We start from the raw sequence: 18,420 nt of genomic DNA, 5'->3' as shown, positions 1-18,420 counted from the left end.
CGCATAAAAAAGTAACATGTAAAGTGGGAGAGGGAAACACATTTGCAGACAGGATTGCGAAACAAATAGCCACTGATTTGAGTACTAGAATGATGACAGTACAAACAGAGGAAGTACCTTGTATGATAGAGAATGGAGTTGCCACAGTCAAAGAAATGCAGGCTGAGGCCATGACCGAAGAGATTCAGGGGTGAGCTGAGGGCTCTGCTGAGTTAGATTTGGAAGGATGTTGGGTGGACAAAGAGACCAAGAAGAGGATGTTGCCAAATTGTTACGTAACCGCAATGGTTACAATGGCGCATAGCCCTACCCACATTTGCGCGAAGAAAATGGTACAGCATTTATCCACAGTATGGAAAAATGAGCACATAAAAAAGAATGCAGAAAGGCTAGTACAGAATTGTATTACGTGCCTGCAACACAATGTAGGGAAGGGAACCGTGACTCCAGTAGGTAGTTTTGGCCCACCCTCTATGCCATTCGAGGTGATCCATTTTGATTTCATAGAAATGGAAAGGTGCCAGAACTACAAATGTGTTAGTGGTGATTTGTGCATTTAGCAAGTGGGTGGAGGCATATCCTTTAAAAGACTGTACTGCCATGTCAACGGCAAAAGTAATGTTGAAGGAGTATTTCTCCTGGTTCGGGCTGCCCCGTGTCCTGTGATCAGATAACGGCCCACATTTTGTGGGCGCAGTGGTGTTACAGATCTGTGCAGGTCTACAGATAGAGAAACGATTCCACAGTTCCAGGCATCCCAGTTCTGCCGGGCTTGTTGAGAGACATAACGGTATCTTAAAGTCAAAGATAGATAAAATCTGTGCTGGGAGCAAGTTGAGTTCGGTGGATGCATTACCCCTAGCGCTATTGTGCATGCGCACGTCTGTACAGGCTAAAACTGGTCTCTCCCCCTATGAAATTATAATGGGGAGACCAGCAAATGTATGGTGCGCACCGCAGCCCAAAAGATTATGTGAGGTTGAGCATCCTGTGTTAAGCACGTACTGTGGCCTTTTAATGCAAAAGTTGCATTTGATTCATCAGCAGGTGCAGGAGGCGTTACCAGTGCGATACACCGGACCGGGGCACGCGCTGGAGCCTGGAAGCTGGGTCCTGATTAAGAACTTTGACCGGAAGACAGCATTAGCACCCAGGTGGCGCGGCCCCTATCAAGTGTTGTTGGCAACACAGACGGCCATACGGGTGGACGGCCGCAAGGCCTGGATTCATGCTACCCATGCCAAAAGGTTCCCAGCTTCACTGAAAACTTTGCCTGATCCAGACGACCAGAAAGAGACAACGGTCCTGGAAAAGAAAGAAACTGTTGCCAGTCCACTGCCACAGCATCAGCCTGAGAGAGAAGTGAAAGTTGAAACAAAGCCTAAGCGAGAAGTGAAACTCGGAACAGAGCCTGAGGAGGCTGCCAGGAAGGGGAACGGGCGAAAAGTGCCCCAACGTTGCTCAGCAGAAACAACATCACTGCCGAGCGACACAAACTCTGCATTGCAAACACGAGCAGAAACAACACGTGTACCCCTTTGGCGCCCACCAGCTTCTGCAAATGCACCAAAGCCAAAGAAAGAAACTACATCATTGCCACGGCGCTCATCGCTACCCATCATTGCGCCGCAGGCTGACACTGAGCCTGATACTGGAAGTGCATCGGCACTATTTACAGATCACACAATACCAGGAGTGAAACGGTATAATTTGCGGCCTCGACAGGCAAAGTGATCCACAGATCTTTGGTGCTTTTCTTTTGCCTTTGGTTCCGCTCACGGACGGAGTAGGAACCAGGGGCGTAGAGGAGAGAAGTGTGAGAGTTGTGGAAGTCGGACAATTCAAGACTCACGGCTCCTCAGTGCGCTTATAATAAAGTACATGTGTCAGGAGCCAGAGCAGGACAAGCTGGACGCACATAGGTACTAAGGCTGATAGAGTACATGTGTCCTAAGCCAGAGCGGGACAAGCTGGATGCACAGAGTACTCTGTCAATAAAGAACTGTTCAGAAATCGTCTGAGCAGTGGGAGAACGAACAACTAATCTTGCTCGGAGTGGATAAGTGATCTAGGATGAGAAAGGGCTGGCAGAATTGAACTGTGACATTTTCATTGAACTTTTCTGGCATCAAAAACAAGAGACATTTGCGACAAACTTTGCCAGCAAGAAGGACGATGAAGAACAAATCAAGACCAGTTTCAGCCTCCTCCTGCACCCCTGCTGAAAAGATGATAGTTTTAGAGACTGTAAATTCAGGGAAAAGGCCTGGTAAAAAGAATAATGTACTAACGTGGACATTGGCTCTGTGTTTCATAAGTATGGTAGTACCAGTAACAATAGCGATGGTATTATGGTTCCTGGAGTCCGCGCACCCATTAGAAACACTTTTTTCAAAAGCAGCTACTGAAAGCCCGGTTCATGTAATCACTGGTAATTTGGCCCCAATGGAAGAAAGACATAGAGAAGGATATGGCAACAATACATTGTTGCTCATCATGAACACGACCCATGGGGTTTTAAAGAAAAAAGATTGCTGGGTTTGTGCCCATTTACCACAGCACGGTGGGAAAGGGATAGACTGGTATGTTCAACCGTTATCATTGGTTTATTCAAGTGAAGTATCGTTGAGTGCAATGTTCTTTGGGAAATGGAACAAGAGTAATACGGGTCAGCTAGATGAGACCAATATGAATGAATTTGAGGAAGTGATCATGAGACCTGTGGTTTGTTCCATATTCCACAAAGCTTGTGTGTTTTCACCAGATCCCATGAGGAAAAATACACGAAAGACAACAAGACTAAATAGATTACATAAGCAGAATAGACTGACCCCGCCAGCAGAAGAAACATCAGTAATGACATTTCGAATGAGGGATGAAACTGATAAAGATGCTGTGCCCCCTGCCTATACAGTGGATTACAGCCCCCAAACTGCTCCCCTATGTTTAAAGAAAAAAGGTTCCTATAAAGTAGGAACGTTTAGCCACTGCCTGAACACAGGGTTTTAATGCACGAAATAGAACCCGTGTACGTAGGGGACCCTGTTTACTTTATATGTGGGGAAAAAGCATATCCATGGTTACCTAGGAACTGGGGAGGTACGTGTTACTTGGGTATACTATTCCCAGGAGTGTTCCTCTTAGAAACTGCAGAAGTAGTGAGGCGATTAAAAGGTAGAACCCGAAGGAGTAGTGAAGATGGAATGATAGCAATGGATGTAGCCAAATTGTTTATACCATTCTTGGCCCAAATAGAAAACTCCTATAATATAAGGAAACTGTCCAGAATACTAAAAAATACAATAGATAAAACAACGGATATCTTATACAACATGATGTTGGAAGAAAAAAGAATTAGGCTAATGGCACTACAAAACAGAATGGCTCTTGATATAATATTAGTTGATCGTGGGGGAGTTTGCAAACTCGTAAAAACTGCATGCTGTGTGTTTATAGATGATTACTCCCCTACGATATTTAAAGCAATCTGAAAATTACATGTCCTAAGTTCCACACTCTCTACTGAAGAAGGAGGTTGGGGGATAGGATCCTGGTTTTGGGGACTATTGCGGTCCTCGGGATGGAAGCTAATTTCGATACTAGTGGTGGTACTTGGTATATTCATAACATGTTCTGTTGCATACAATGCCTACCAATAGTTTGCACTGAGATAACTGAGAGATGTACTAAGGAATGTATGCACATGGTGTCGAGAGGAAAACAAACGCATGGCCGAAATAACAGAGACACTGATGAAACAAAAACAGTAAAACAATTCATGGCTATAGACATTTATGATGAAGATGATGCTTATGATAGCATGAAAGGTTTAGACATAGATACCCCAGACTTATCCTCATCAGAGGAGGATACAATGAATAAGACGTTTGGATACGGCCAAAAGGAGGGTTTGTCAATCTGGAAAAGTGAATACCCTTCATTTTGGATGATAGACGTATCTTGATGGCCGAAGGCCAACCGTCTTATGCACAGAATTATAGAAATACAGACTGCTATGCTTGACCAACAAGCAGCCATTTTAAACGTAGCAAGAATCGCCATTTTGCTTGTTAACCATTGCTCATTGCTTTCTGTCTTAACTGCTTTGCAGCTTGCAATTCTTGCGAATTCTGCTTACTCTGCTCAACTGTTAACATTGTTGTCTGAATATGAAAGGGCAAGGCCGCGGGACTGAGGAGTTTGTTGAAACTCCTCATGAGCAGCCCAGAAAGGAATGCCCACGCTGCCTCTCTGTAGCCTTGAGGGAGAGCTGCAGGGCATTTAATCATTTCACAGCTGCCAGCCAGTCTCGTACTGTGGTAGAATATGTTAGAATAAAGCAGCTAAAGGCTTGAATTATGCTCTTCTTACGGCCCCCCTTCACAAAACCCTTTAGAGCGTGTCGGCTCCCAGGACACGAGTAGCACCTCATAGATAGCAAAGCTTGGAATGTGACTCTTCCCCCGTGTGCAGCTTGCTTCCAAGAACAGAAGCACTGTGTTCTGTTCAACAACTAGAAGATGCCTCTGCACTTTCTAAATTGCACATTGTTACTAGAATAGACATCGAAAGTGTCATAATTGTCATACTCGTCGAAAATGTCCATCATCATCCCGAGTTCAAAGAAACTCAATAAAAGGGGGGTGTTAAACATGACATAGCTGATTGTATGATATGCATTTTGTATATATGTAACTGATGTACGTAATTCGCTCTCTTGCGTCCCTCGAGGTCTAGAAAATGCACGTCGCGGGGCGTGAGACCACAGTTGGCCAATTGGGACTATTTTGCTTGCAATAAACCCTAGCATTGGGAATTTGAAACTCGTGTCTGGCGCATCCTTTCGTGTATGGTTATTGCCTTGTTTCCATATTGCGAGGGACCCCTAAGGGCCCCTTTCACTGTGACTGCATCATCCTGCACCAGCAGGGATGCCTTCGTCCAGACCCATTCGCAAGGAGTGGATGCGCGAACAACAACTGGACTTCCTCTCGCTGCGGACGTGGCAATCCGGGACCGTGTTGAGCCTGTCCTGGCTGGGGTGGCGTTGCGTCAACGGGACATCCGAGATGACGTGCAGGGTTTTCGTGAGGACTCTGCTCGTTATTTGGGATGCCTCATTGACCGCGTCGACATACTAGGACGGGTCACCGGTGCTGAATTCCTCTGTCTGCTGGACCTTGTACCAACCCCCTCCTCAACTGAACCCCCTATGTGCCATCTACCGGCACAAGTATCACCTAGGACCCTGTGGAGCTGCCTCTGACCCAGCGGGTCAGGCTGGTGGAGGACACATCCCTGCCACAGTCGGGAGTCGAAGGTCCAGCAGGGGTGGCCACCCCAACAACTGGACCCCAGCAGGAGGTGGACGTGCAGGCATCAAGAGCCAGGACAAATGCACGGCAGTAGCAGGCTCAAGGTGGGAGCGATGATGGCTCGGGGCCATCAACATCAGAGGGGCAGGCATCGGCCAGAGGGCAGGAGGACCCTGGATTGGGAGTGTCTTCCGTGTGGCACCGGTTGGGCCAGCAAATAGATGCAGAGTGGCGGCGGGCGGAAGATGCACGGCTCACTATGGTCAGGGCGGAGAACTCCATGCGCAGGGCGCTGAGGCGGGCTGAGTGCCTCGAGGAAATTTGCAGGAAGTTGGAGGTGACATGGCATTATCCATGCGAAACCTCGGGCCATGGAACAGGCCCGCCTCCAGGACGTAGAACAGGAGTTTGATGATGCCCTGTCCCGGGAAATCAACAAGTGAGCCATAGGACTTGCCCGCCGCCATTGTATATAGTTAATTCGTGTTAGGTTTCCTTTATATTTTTCTTTCTTTTGGGGAGCATGGACTATGTCCCACATTTTGGTATATAGTTGTTTATTAGATAGGGTTTTTTGTAGGTTTGATTTGGATTGTTGGGCTCATGGAGCCTGGATTTGTACATTGTATATAGTTGAAGAATGGATCAGACTTCATTTTTTACATTTTTTACCATAGAGCAATGGATGTTTTTTCTTTTTTTTCCTTTGGATTTGCTTTGATGGACAAATGCTTTGGAGCCATTTTCATTTGGATTTATTTGGATTCTGCATTCATATTCTTTTTTTTATATTATTTTGGACATGCAGCCTTTTGTTTATTATTTCTATTATTGTGTGGTTTTCTTTCATTCCCTTGCTTTTATATTTAATACATTTTGGTTTCATACTTCATTTGTGTGGTAATCTATCATTGGTTTCATGCATGTCACAATGTGGGTTTTCTCATTCACTTGCACCCATTATGTGTGTGTGACGGACATGTGTAGATGTGCATACTTGCCATTTGGGATGTATCATGTATTGGGGATTTCAATGTGGATGGATGGAATACTTGGTTGGGTGTGTGGACAGTGGTGGCCTGGGGTAGGATTTGGGTGGCCATAAGGGCCATGTGTGTGGATCGTGATGACATGTTGGGGGGGACATGAGTCGGGACCTGCTGGCAGGTGCCCGTCAATGCTGGGTGGCTGGGGGTGCAGGGGAACTTGAGTCGGGGCCTGCTGGCAGGTACCCGTCAAAGCTTGGTGGCTGGCGGTGCAGGGGGACTTGAGTCGGGGCCTGCTGGCAGGTGCCCATAAATGCTTGGTGGTTGGGGGTGCAGGGGGACATGAGTCGGGGCCTGCTGGCAGGTGCCCGTCAATGCTGGGTTGCTGGGGGTGCAGGGGGACATGAGTCGGGGCCTGCTGGCAGGTGCCCGTCAATGCTGGGTGGCTGGGGGTGCAGGGGGACTTGAGTCGGGCCTGCTGGCAGGTGCCTGTCAATGCTGGGTGGCTGGGGGTGCAGGGGGACTTCAGTCGGGGCCTGCTGGCAGGTGCCCGTCAATGCTGGGTGGCTGGGGGTGCAGGGGGACTTCAGTCGGGGCCTGCTGGCAGGTGCCCGTCAATGCTGGGTGGCTGGGGGTGCAGGGGGACATGAGTGGGGTCCTTCTGGTAGGTGCCCTTCAATGCTGGGTGGGTGGGTGGGGGTGCAGGGGGACTTGAGTTGGGGCCTACCGGCAGGTGACCATCAATGCTGGGTGGGACATGTGTTGGGGCTCACAAGTGCATGGTGCCATGTGGGCTGCCTGCGGGGCATGCCCAGGGTGGATGAGCTGCCTGTGGGGCATGGCCAGGCTGGATGGGCTGCCTGCAGGGCATAGCCAGGGGTGTAGGGTAGTCCCCTGTGGTGTGGGCTGCCTGCAGGGCCTGGGCAGGGGGCACACCCGGGAGGACCCACACTGCCAAATCACATGTAAAACTCCCTGCGCACCCCTCAGAATACATGTACCCCTCTCGTGCTAGCGAAATCGCATGTAAAACTCCCCACGCACCCCTCAGAATACATGTACCCCTCTCGCGGTAGCAAAATTGCGTGTAAAACTCCCCGTGCACCCCTCAGAATACACGTACCCCTCTCGTGCTAGCGAAACGGCGTGTAAAACTCCCCGCACACCCCTCAGAATACACGTACCCCTCACGCGCTAGCAAATTCGCATGTAAAACTCCCCGCACACCCCTCAGAATACACGTACCCCTCACGCGCTAGCAAAATCGCATGTAAAACTCCCCACGCACCCCTCAGAATACCCGTACCCCTCACGCGCTAGCGAAAACGCATTTTAAAAGTTCCTGCGCACCCCTGAAATGCACGTACCCCCCTCCCCAAGGCATATCACGTGTGAAAGTTCCAGCGTACCCCACAAATACACGTACCACGCTCGCCCAAGGCCTATCGCTTGTGAAAAGTTCCCACGTACTCCACAAATACATGAACCACGCTCGCCCAAAGCCTATCGCTTGTAAAACTTCCCGCGTAGCCCACAAATACACGTACCACGCTCGCCCAAGGCCTATCGCGTGTGAAACCCCCTCGTACCCCACTAACACACATACCCTGCTCGCACAAGCCCTATCGCGTGTGAAACTTCCTGTGTACCACACAAATACACGTACCCCGCTTGCACAAGCCTTATTGCATGTGAAACTTCCCGCGCACCCCCCAAATACACGTAGCCCGCTCTCGACCAAGGCCTATCTATCGCATGTGAAACTCCCCGCGCACCCCCGAAATACACGCAGTCACCCCATCCACCCTGGCCATGCCCAACAGGCAGCCCACTCACCCTCCCCATGCCCCGCAGGCATCCCATCCACCCTGGGCATGCCCCGCAGGCAGCCCACGCCACATGGGGTGTGCTTTTTCTATGCAATTTACCTTGCGTGAGCGGGGTACGCGTATTCTGAGGGGTGCGCCAGTACATTTTTAGGCTTTTGGGTGCCGTGAGCTGGGTGCGCGTAGTATTTTCACGCGATTACAGTGTACGGTCCTGTAAGCTGGTGCTGGGTTAGCACGGCCCTTTGCGCTGCATTGGGGATTTCAATGCCTTTCCCTTGCGCAAGGGGCGTAACTGGCGCTGCGGGATGTTCTCTGCGCCAGCACTCAAAATGGCTTGGGAATTCCGTGAATACGCGGTGCGCCAGAATGCTGTTTAGCGCACACGGCTGGCGCACGCTGGCGCATGTTCCCTCTCTGCGCTGCTCGCGTGCGCTGCCTCTGTGCTGAAATCTATGAATTACCCCCTAAATGGGGGCATATTTTGAATATTCCGAGCATGTGCACATCAACTTCCATTGACCTCTTTCACTGCATCCTCCAGAGATGGAGACAACAATGAGGGAGGTTCCTTTCAAAAGGACACAACTGATCATGGCTGAATACATTGGCACAAGCAACCCTCAATCCACCCACCCTCTGAGCCTGAACAAGTATCTCAGCCATCCATACTGCATCAGTGCCACCAGCGCTTGTGGTTGATGCTGGTGGAAACCTTGTCGTTGTTGCACTATTTGGGCAATCACAGAGTGGCTACTGATGTGCTAAATTATGCATGTACTGAATGTACTGCCAGATGACTAACATTTAGAGAGAGATAAGCATTCCATGGCAAAGTAGCTAGATCACCATGGCGCTTGTAGGTGAACGGGGTTTGAGAAAGAGGATACGAAATGGGCATGCATGTTGATGTGTCTGCCATCTGACACAGATAGATAGTCCGCAAATATAGCAGGATTGTTAACGTGTCAAAATGTAATGCACTTAGTCACTTTCGCAGCACATAGTTTCTCTGCTCAACAAGGGAAGCGGCACCACTGTCTGCAGAGTTGGCGTTTATTTTTATAGTTTAAACATGATATGCAGGGTTCCCAAAAGTTCGAGGAGAAAAATCCACAATAAATTTAATTGACCAATTTTCACGGTATCATATTTTTGGCCCATGATGGCATGCTGCTCTGAACATTGAACTTGCAACTCTGTGAGACTATCCTTTGAAGGTAGAAATCCAATTAATTATATTACACTTCCTATATATTATAGTTTTCTTCTACAGCATGCAAAATGCAGCTCGCTACGATTGTTCAAATTGCATTATTCAATATTCTCTCATGGATGGAAGAAAGCACAATGCTCATCATTTTCCAAGTCCCTGAACTGTAAAAACAAGACATACATGCAAGGCATTCCAGGTTGACACGTTGTTTTTATGCTATATGGGCCTCACACGAGTTGGGCATTAAATGGGCTGTTTTACCTCCAGCCTTTCTCTGGAGGTGAAAATCCCCTGTTTTCGGCTGTATTACCGCCGGCTATATTAGCCTGCATAATTAGCGCTGAAAATACCCCATTGAATCCAATGGACCCAATGGGGAATGTGGATTTACCGTTAACACCCAACACGTGATACGGCGGTAATACAGCCGGACCGGTCGGTGCTAGGGCTATTACAGTCGGCGGTATTACAGCCGGGAATACAGCCCAACTCGTGATGAGGCCCAATGATTATGTCTCATTTATAATTATACATGTCTATGAGCTACACTTTATGCCTCAGAAATGAACATAAAAGATCCACCTGGTAAGGTCGTCAAATCACACGGTTTTACCATGCAAATATGCCACCTGTTTTTTACATCTTCAGTTTACATTTTAGAAAATTAAGTCAAGAAATAAAGGAGACCATTACACCTGTCTTAATAGCCACTTACAGATTAGCAAGGGCTATGCATATGTGGAAAAGTGGTCATTGACACAGGTAGCCAAAAACTGCAAAAGAAGCCACAAATAGAGCAAACTACAAACTAACAGCTGGGGATACCACAGACAGAAAAGATACAACACATTCTCAATTTTATTGCACCAGCAATGGAGCAGGACATTTTTCATTACCACTAATGCTGCTACAATGAATCTTGTTACAGACAGAGTAGGGAACACAGCAGGAGCCCCCATGCACTCTGCAGCCCATCAGCATGTTGTGCAGCTCTCCAGCAATCAGGCCACCAGCCTCCCTTCTGCATCCCCAGTGGCAACCCACTATCCTGCCCTGCAACCTCTACAGGAAGTTCAATGGCCTGCCCTGAAGCCCCACCCATAGGCACCCCATCAATCTGCTCACAGCCCATCAGTCTGCCATCGGTCGATTGGAAGCCCATCAGTCTACATGCTAGCCCCACAGCCCCCAGCAGCAGTGTCAGGATAGGAGGAGTTATAGGAGAGCTTGAATGACCTACACACTGAGGCTCTAAATATCCTAAATGGCCAGCAGCTCCTTGCCACCTACAGCTTGCTGCCTGCAACGGCCCACCATTTTTAGGCTAATTGTAGAAATAGAGTGCTACACAGAGCCCAACTAAATTACTCTAACAGTTAAACCCTCAATTTTGAAGTTCCTTATAGTGCTGTGTGTCTGTGCTCCTGGCACATTTCAGCAAACTATTGCCCTTGCCCTGCCATGACCCAGCAATGCTTCTCCTAGATCCTCCCAATGGTGTTGTCAGCCATAATGAAGGTGCTCTTTTTAAACTAATTCTCCCCCATTGTGACTTGCTCAGGACCTAATTGAGGCTTTTGACCTTGTGGAAACTTGGGACCTAATTGAGTACTGGGAACAGTGGGACCTCAGAGACCTCTGAGAAACTACACTACCCTCTCTTGGGGTGGAATGGTGGGGAGTGCAATCACTGGTGCTTTCTTCATTCACTTCCATATGCCTGGAGAAATGGGTGTTTGCCCAGAATCACCACTACTCCTTCAACCCCCTTAGCTCCTTTAAAAGCTTGGAGGCTTTTTAACAGTTTGGCTTTCTTAACCTTACTGCTGCAAGGGAGCCCCCTTACATGTTAGAACTCCTGCAGCTCACCGTGAGGGGTCAGAAATGTGAGGCGGACAACTTTCCGATGTTTTGTCAAACAATGGCATTTTATTAAATCCACAGTGTCAACCAAACGCCTCACTTGCCCTACTGTAACAGGATTTCCTTGCCTAAATAAACTAAGAGAAACACTCTAACATAACATTTGTGGCCCTCACACCTGAACATAAACAAGAAAATATATGGCAATTCATAATGTCAATATTTGTATTCACAGCACCTTCAAAGTCTTTGGGGCCTCATTACACGGACGGCAGTAACCATGGCGCTTTTAACGCCATGATTGCTGCCGGTATTTTACCGAGTCTGTCATGGTGAATGGCAGAATTACCGCCCTATTCCAAGGTGTGTGGGGGCGGTAATTCCCCATTCACCATGGCACTTCCCCATTCCCATTTTCGCCCCCATAGGGCTCAATGGGAATGGGGAAGGTGGTAATTACAGTACCGCAAATTGCAGTACCGTAATTACCTCCAAGGTCCCTTTGCGGGTCCCGTCCTTAACGGCTGGTAAGACCAGCCGTTAAGGTAGGGTCCCACAAAGGGACCTTGTAGTAAGGCGGTAAGGGTTTACTGGCACTGGTACCCTTACCGGTACCGGTAAACCCTTACCGCCATCCGTGTAATGAGGCCCTTTGATTGTAACCTCAACAAATTCCCCTTCCCTAGGTTTCAAGTTAGTCAATTCTGTTGAAAAACACAAAACAACAAGGAAATCCGGAGTTGAAATAGAGTTCCAATGCAGATCTTGACAAAGTCAGGTTTCAACACTCCACAGTTCAACACAGAAAAGATTTTTCTTTTCCTGGAAATATATAGTTCAAAGTTCCTTAATCAGTATCAAAGGGATTCTTTGTTGGGATGATTTCTGTTGCAACTTATATTATTCACTAAACACAAATAGGTTGAAATTGGCTTTTTTATTTTTTATTTTTGTATTGGGTATTCATAATGCTTCTCTATCAGCAACTGCAACACAACAACTTCTGTTTGAGGAATGCTGCGTTGTTTCTCTCTTAGCAGCGTAAACACCAATGGCTCTCTTCACAGTGCTTCCCTCTTAGACCCATGAAACACAACAATTTCTTCTGAGAACAACTTCACAGTACATTCAACTTCTACCATGGTAATTCACACCCGCACCTCTACTTCAACTTCTGTCTGGTCCACTCTCCTGTCAGACCTAACTCCTTCAAAGATACGCCATGCAGTTTCACTTTTTTCTGCTTCATAGTGTTTCAATTGTACTGCTTCTGAAGTTTCAGTTCCACTGAAACTTCTAAAGTTTAACACTTGTTGTTTTATGTAGGCTCTGTAGTCGCGTTAGAATCACTTTTAGGTACACACAGTGCTACTTTATACCTAGCTTAATGAACCCAAAACAGACATTTGCAAGGCTGCCAGGACAACTACATACCTGGTTTCACATTGCCAAATGCTCCTACCACAAGGCTGTCAGGACTGTACTGCACTGATCATCCCTAATAAGGGTGAAATCCGGTATGTTGTTGTCCTGGCAGCCTTGCAAATGTATGTCTTGTGTTGATTAAGCTATGTATAAAGTAGCACTGTGTGTTCCTAAAAGTGATTCTAACACAAATACAGAGCCTACGTAATGCCACAAAGACAATTTCCTGGAGAACGAGGTTTGCATTCGAGGTCATTTGCATACCCACAATATCATGCTGTTGTGGCTCACAACTGGAGGTGAACTTCCAGCGATGGCTACTAGGTGGCGTTGTGGAATGTGTGACTTGGCTCAAATGGACTTTCCTATATATATGTATATTATGGGGCAGTGGTCACCTCCCTTTAGTTAAGGTAATTCGGAGACACATAGGCACCCCTCAAAATTCTATCGTTAATACCTTTTTGATTCGAGTAACGGTTTTGGGTGAAATTTCGAATGTGATTAAAGACCGATGGGCCCCCCAGACTGCAAAGTTTCGTAAAGATTTGTTAAGAAATAGAAAAGTTATTAAGCGTACATTTATTTTCCCAAAGACAAACAAGGTCAATTTTTGCCAAAGAGCAGAGACCAAACTGCTAGATGGATTTTGACCAGGTCTGATACAACTTGGGCACAAACCGTTGACTCAAGATCCATGTGTGGTTTGGGATTATTCCGTGCAGTAGTTATTTAAATATTTGACGGAGAAGGGGGTGTCCCCTTTCCCAAATATAAATAGAGATGTTTGGGGTATTTACCCAAAACTGGGTGTTTTTAGAAATGAAACAACCACCATCTTGTTTTTCTCTCGATGCAAGAGATATTCACGGCTATAGCCAAGGTTATGGGAAAATGAAACACAGTAAAAAGCTATTTGCAGGTCAAAAAACATACACATGCCATCGGGCTAGAGGTGGGGGGATGGCTAGAGGGTACTGAGTACAATTTGGGATTTGGGGGGTACAGGGAACAACATCTGACAGCAAACTGCATCATAGAAGCAGCATGTGTTCTGGGGTGAAATGGAAAGGGCGTTGGATGTGAGGAGGCCGTCTGGGGAGTGGGGGGATCTGGTATAGATGAGGGGGGCACTTGGTGATGGCCTGAGGGGGTAGGGAAGCGTTTCTTTCCAGCCGTGTATTCGATATTCACGGCTATATTCGAGGATACCAAGGACTACAGATAACCACGGGTACAAGTAGTTCTGTTCCCATGGCTATATATTTTGGGGTGGCAATGTTTCATTTGTTTTTGAAAGTTATTTCTATAGGTATATTGACGTTGCAGTGAAAAATCATTGGCCATGGCCAAAGGCCATGGTCAGTGACCTGGTAGGTGTTTGGGACTCTTTTTTATTTTGGCTGTGTGTTTTCAAGCTTTTGTATATTTGAGAATTTGGAGAAAAAGAGAAAAAATTTGTTTAATAAAATGAATATAAAAAGGATCAATTGTATTCTATTTTTAGATGCCCTGTTTAATGTATTTTAGATTGTGTGTTCTTACTTAAGGTATTATGTTGTGTGGCTGTGGAATGTTTGTTTACCCAGTTTACTGCTGTGTATTATTCTCTGCTTGCTTTATTCATATAGGTACATGAGTAGTGTTGTACTGTATTGATTTTTTAAGTTGTATTGTAGTATAAAGAGCGGGATCCCTTTTTATACATTTTTTGTAACCACAGTATGATAAAAGCCAATGAAATGTAACCACGGGTATAATAAAAAATGTTTTATGTTATTGTAGTTGTGTATTTGTGTGTATTTGTATGTCATAAGTAGTCCTTAAAACGACTGTTTTGGGGTACATTTTACCACATCTGAACTGCACATCTGAACTTCTGTTCTGATGTTTTGAAGGAACTCCTGAAGGATTTCCTTCATTAGGTAGGTGTACTCCGTCAGGTCTATAGAAATTGGTCATGAAGTACTGTATGCTGTTGTTCAAAATCCTTAATTGGTTGTGGTCTCTCATGAATGCTGAAACTGCTTTATTAATATTTCTCTGGGATTTCTCAATTTTACCGTTAAACCTGGTGGTCAATCTCCATTTTTGCCTCTGTTCCAGATTGGAAAATATGAAGCTGGTGTGAGGAAATTCTTTACATTAGTTTTCCCTTGTCTTGTTTGATCAATAAAGTAAGGGACACACCTAGTGCATTCCCCAAATCATTGCCCCCACAATGAATTAGTATGATGTCTGAGTACCCTGTACTTCTCAGACTGAACCATTTTGGGAAAACTTGGAACCAACGCATTCCCTGCAATTCAAATCATTTAATTGTAAAATCTCTGGAATCTAGGTCAATGTTAATATATAGTTTCTTACAAAAAGCCAGTAACCAAAGCAGCCAATTGTCTCTGATCAGCCACACAGTTTTCAATCGAGCCATGATATCTGCAGTCTTTCTGTTTCCAGAAAAATGATTCCTAGTTTGAATTTCTAGTAGTTTGTATGAGCAGGGTTTGTATGATGTGTGTGTTTTGTAGTTCTGAATTGGTTGATGGTGCTGTTGTAATGATTCATTGCTATCCAACAGCCACTCAGCATGCAGCGTTGATTTCCACAGGTAGATGTCACCCCCTTTGCAGCTGCGGCTATATGAAGACAAATGGCACTTTATGTTTGTGGACATGTGGTAGCCATGCCTATCCAAAAGTTTGGGTAGGGTAGCATTTTAGATGTATTGAGGGATTGTAAGAGACTAGGTGGGTGGAGGAGGACCATGAGAAGTGGAGGTGGACTGATAGGTATGCTATTGACACTTGTTTGGGGTTTGGTGGAGTGCAAATATAATTTTAAATCCGTAGCTTTTGTAAATAGCCATGGCTATCAGCAAACGGCCATCAAGGGCTGTTGTATAATCACATATATAAATAGCAAGTGCGTAGGCATGTCCCCGCTTTTTGCGATTTAATCCGTTTTACCCGTAGACACGGTTATATTTGTAGCCGCGTCTATAAACATAAACATTCTGTGCAATAATCCTATCGTTTTGTGGATGATACATTACCAGATTTCATTTGTGTTTGGTATTTGATCTGGATGGGTGTTCTCTTAATTTATTTGGAGTTTTGAAGGCTGGCTTAGATTGATTTTGGGTTTGCAAAAAATGTATGTTCAGCCGCGTATACAAAGAAGGTTCTGCAGTCGTGTCTAATAGCCACAGGTATGAAAGATGCTGGGTGGGGAAAAATAGATTTATGTGAGTTTCATTGTTTGTTATAGGTTGGTGATACTTTTCGATTCGTGTAGCTGTCTGGGATAGGTTGTGGGGGAAATGTGTCATCCATTTTAGTAGTTTTATTAGTATATAGTCCTTTTTTTGGTATTCCTTTTGGAAATAAGAAAGGCCACCATTTTCTGCAGTTTTATCCTTTTGATTCCAGAACCCTCGCTATGGAGGTGGCAGGAGTGTGACTGGTGTGAAAGTGTAAATACATGTTTAAATGTTTGAAGGTTTATTTGCAGTCTTGTGTGTTAGCTGTATTTACCTCTGCTTTAGTTGGTCATTATGATTTTTTTCATCTGCTGTGTTTTTTTGGCATGTATGTAATGCATTTTTCAAGTTTAAGGAATATAACATTTGATTTGTCAATGAATGACATTTATCTGCAGGCATTTCGTTTTTGTATTTATGTTAGTGAGGTTGTATTTTTTGTAAAATTAATGCACTTTCAGGTATGCAGTACTCTTAGGTCTTTAGAGTGTTTTGTGAGGTAGTTGAATTGATGGTGGTTTGCAAGTTTATTTTAGTCATTTTTTGTGTGTATTTTATTGTAGCTGTATCGATTTCATCATCCCAGCGAACTATCACTAGATATTGTTCAATTATCTGCCATGAAATGTCAATCTATATTTAGAACATTGTGGCACTGTTGGAGATGGAGCAGCTGGTAAAATTGGAAAAGTGCAGCTGACACTGTTGGTGATGTTGTGCTGTTGAAGGTGATGCTGACGTTTGTCCACGTAATGCATTTTGTGGGATTCCCGATCAGCATCATCCACATCTTTGCAGTGGATTCACACTAGATGGTTTCTCATTATTTATGGTCCTAGTATTCGTGATAGGACATTGGAAGAGGAGAAATAAATTGCCACTTAAAACATAAAACAAGAATGACAGGTTCATCCCCGGTGTTCAGGGATTAACCTCTTCTATTCCTTGAATGTGGCAACTCTCTTGGCTACCTATTTGAGGCATCGCCTACACATGACTTGCATAATGGAAATATTGTGACTGGGTAAAATAGGAGGCTGTGCAGTTGGCACTGCTGCTGAAGTTGAGGCTTCATTAGCAGTTGGTCTTGTCGTTGCACTGGAGGATGGAGGTTCTGCAGGTGGTGCTGATCACTGTCTATGCAAGGAATGGGACCCATGAATTTTTCTTTTGTGATGTTTGTGCAATTCCAGATAGTCCTCATCAATGTCATCTCAGTGGATTCTAGATGATTAATCATAATAGATATTCCGAGGCTTTGAGACAGAACAATGGAAGACGCACGGCAGAATGTGCAAAGAACCTCCTGATGCAAAACCAAGTTCGTAGATACGTAAAGGGTTAGTATAGTTGAGGTGATAATATTCAATTTTATTTCCTATACTGCACTGTAGCAGCCATTACTTTTTCAAAGTGTTATTTTGTAAAGACTGTTTTATTGATACAATTGTTATTTTATAAAATTCTTGGCATTTTTATTTTACATCCTATGTTAGATAGAGTATCATTTGAATATGTACATATAACAATTGGTAAATTGTTAAAATATCTAAATAGAGTTTTTTTCTCTCCAACAAGAAGTTTTTTCTGCTATAGTATGAATCATGAATACAACCTGTTGATGGTTGTGCACAAGGAATACAATCAGTATTCACTTAGTACCATTATGAAAAAAAAGAGAAATCATTTTTATTTTTATTTTATGTACTACATTTTATTTTGTTTCAGATTTGATATTATGGAAGAAAGAAGAGAAAATGTATAAAGCCATTTGGTAAGATATTTAGTAAATTCACTATATATGTGTAATGCACATTAGTAGATACAGAGTTGTAATTTTTAAATATTATTTTGTATCGCTACAGTATGCATTCAATGAATTGCTGTTTTTCTGTTGCATGGCTAAGACTAGCAACGACTGGGTTGCTTTTATTTGCGGATAAAATGTTTCCCTTGTTAACATTGTAACTCTGGCTACAAACAAACAATTGAGGGGTTTGATTACTGAAACTACATCAAATAAATTACAATGTGCATTGCAATATATTTTTGCAGTTTCTGTTCATTTTTAAATATTTCTATAACTTAAAAGGTGGCCCATAAAAGGGCATTTTGAGATATCGAAAGAGGGGGGTCGAATAGGGGTGGAAAACACATAAGGATGACGATGAAACATGTAACAAAGGTTATTAAAATAAAAAGAAACATATCTTCTTAAGTATTTTATTTAAATTTGTTTAAAAAAAAGGGGAAAAAATTGACACTTATAGAAAACTAACAATGACAGGTAACCTGGTGTTGTGCGATTCCTGCCATGTGTTAAATGTTAAATGTAGCACCTTCCTTGACTACCCATTCACCTCATTTTTCATTCATTACTTGCATCATGGTAACATCGGGTGTCTTAACAGAGGAGTCTGTGTAGTGGATACCACTGGTGATGAAGAGGCATCATTTCCAGTTGGAGTTGTTGATGCACTGGTGAATGGTTGTTCTGCAGGTGGTGCTGATCTCTTTCTATGCAAGGAAT

General features: G+C 44.7%; 1 long non-coding RNA gene across 1 annotated transcript in view; it reads left to right on the top strand.

Annotated features, from left to right (window-relative positions):
* Positions 1 to 17,664, top strand: part of LOC138528784 (uncharacterized) — a 175,679-nt gene extending 158,015 nt beyond the window's left edge. The window contains exon 4 of the long non-coding RNA XR_011284242.1: positions 17,619 to 17,664. This is a non-coding gene — a long non-coding RNA (uncharacterized lncRNA). The remainder of the gene's footprint in view (positions 1 to 17,618) is intronic.
* Positions 17,665 to 18,420: the final 756 nt, after the last annotated feature.

The sequence above is a fragment of the Ambystoma mexicanum genome, chromosome 7q (genome assembly GCF_040938575.1).
Source record: "Ambystoma mexicanum isolate Mex_15411 chromosome 7q, UKY_AmexF1_1, whole genome shotgun sequence".
In the NCBI taxonomy this organism is placed as follows: domain Eukaryota; kingdom Metazoa; phylum Chordata; class Amphibia; order Caudata; family Ambystomatidae; genus Ambystoma; species Ambystoma mexicanum.
The sequence above is the reverse complement of the archived record's forward strand: the minus strand, read 5'-3'. Positions and strand labels throughout refer to the sequence as shown.